Source organism: Molossus molossus, unplaced genomic scaffold, assembly GCF_014108415.1.
Source record: "Molossus molossus isolate mMolMol1 unplaced genomic scaffold, mMolMol1.p scaffold_m16_p_14, whole genome shotgun sequence".
In the NCBI taxonomy this organism is placed as follows: Eukaryota; Metazoa; Chordata; class Mammalia; order Chiroptera; family Molossidae; genus Molossus; species Molossus molossus.
The window spans coordinates 83,216,084-83,218,533 of NW_023425349.1; positions in this window are offsets into that span (position 1 = coordinate 83,216,084).

The window sequence follows — 2,450 nt, forward strand, 5'->3', positions numbered from 1 at the left end:
ACTAACATAAAGATTTAAACCTTCTATATGGAAGATAGTTTCCATAAACCAACTGAAAAAAGGAGAATTATTTTTTTAATATTTGAACATATGTGACAAAAAGGTAATGCACTTAAAAACATATAGAAATTAAGAAAAGACTTCCTAATGGAGTGGGGGGAGGGGAGTACAAGAATTGGCCACTCGCAAAAGAAGTAATGTATGTTTCTTTTTCAAATGCTCACATCACTAATAACCAAAGTCATGAAAATTGAAACAATATCGAGATTAGAAATAATCACAGCCATGTCGGTGGTGAAAAGGTCAGGGAGATGGGAAACCGGATTCAAGAATAATGGAAAATGTAGAGAATGGGGTCAACAGGAAAAGTGAAGGAATCTGAGAAAAAACGGCATAATTTAAACCACAGGGAACCTCATCAGCCCTTTGGGTCTTGGCATGAAAAAGACCACTTCTGAATCTTTTCTCTGATGTCACAACTTACACAGCCTTGGCAAGTTACTGGCATTGATGGTTCTTAGTTTCTTCATCTATAACTTAAAGTGCAGTCATAAGGATTGAACAAAACAGTATATTTGACTCTGTGAACTCCATCCAACCTGCACCAGGCCTCGAGGTTTAGTGAAAATGGTTTTCCTGATTAATGCAACTCTCCTTCCTGCTGTTGATCATGCTGAGACCATCCAGGCCAGGAAGAGCAGATCCAACCTCCTTCATCCTCTGCCCCATCGATAAAACTGTCAGCAATGCTGTAAACGGCAGACTCCTTCCGAGGTTAAAGCAAAATGGACATGAAGAAGTGTTCAGATCTCAGTCTGAGCTGCCTGCTCCAGCCACCAGGGAACAAGCCCTCTGACCAGCAGTGAAGCGAATGCAGTCAGTTTTGCCAATGGCTCTCCTCCTACAGAGAGCAGGATGGATTCCCTACTCACATTTGGTCTTTGGTTATTTCATGTGGTTTTCTGTTTCATGAGCATTTTTGTGTTTGATTTTTTTTAATACCATCACTTTCTATATATTTTATGTACGTGTATTAAGTGGAAGGGAATACCCCTCTTGTTGCTCAAGCATTCAGAAATCCTCATTATTCCAGAGATGGCATGAAAGGCATGATAGTAAGAAAGCAAATAATAAATATGTTCATAAAAACGTAAGTAAAATATTTATTAGGAATAAAAGGCCAGAAAAGTAGCATAAAAAAGAGAGAGAGAGAGAGAGAGAGAGAGAGAGAGAGAGAGAGAGAGAGAGGGGAAGAGAAAGAGATAGCAACCTCTGGTTGCAAATGAGAGAGGGGTTTACCGACAAAGGCTGCCCCCTAGTGGAATTGTAACTGCGCCTGTCCCTTTGGCCTCCGTCCGTCCTGGAAGGCGGCCAGAGAGATGGGAGCTGCTGGCCTGCAAGCCTTCAAAGCAAAATAAAAAGCAGATGAATAAATGTTGGTGCATCAGTAGATTCTAAATCTTGACAACATAGAAGCCTTATTTAATTTGATCACTGCGCATCAGAGACTTTAAACGGCCATTAGTCTGGCATGCTGGAAATCTCTTCTCAGTGCAGAAGGTTAATGCTGTGTATGGGGCATAAACCAGCTATGCTTCGTGTGAGAAAATGAAAAGAAACAAAACCTCTTGTGATAAAATGAAGAATAAACATAAACACTATTGCCTTATCCTGCATAAGCCTTCACGGACCTTTTTACAAACCCATTTAAAGAAGTTCCTCAAAAAAAAAGAGTATCTATATATTTGAACTTTTTAAATGACCAAAGTGATTTAAATTAGATTTGACTTTCAAGAAGTGACTTCTATCCAGTAAAAAGTTAATCTCGATTGAAACCAAAATGTGCTCATATTTAATGTTTTCTGTCTATTTTATCAAACATAAGAGTCCAATCATATGTATAAAGAATTTATCCTTAATTCCATTCCTCTATAGTACTTTGCTGACTTAAACAAGGATTACTATAGTATATGCCAAAAGCAAATTTGCATTTCTAAGCCTTTGTATTACATTTTTACTTGATAGAGGAAAAAAGGCAAATAAATTTGTTTATTATTTTTTATTCTTTCCCAAGAAAAAAAATTAGAAACTCTCATATTCACTTTAATCACATTTCCTACCTCTTGGGCTCCAAATTCGACTCTCATTTACAGATTTCTAAGGTTTGCATAATTTTTTGAGCAGAGCACCATGGATGTTCCGTGAGTTCAATATCGGCTTTCAGCTATTTCCGTCCACAGATTGAATTGCCATCCAGATTCTTGCAAACAGAACAGGTAACCCGTGCAAGAGGATACTTCCTCTCCTAGGTTGATGTTAAGTGAAAAGTTAATCCACTGAAACCCGAATCTATGACCCGCTAAAATAAAAAACAATAGTTAACAGTAATTTTTTTATTTGCATGCCTAATCTAAAAAAGATTCACAAGAAAAAAAAATAGTTCCAGCTCC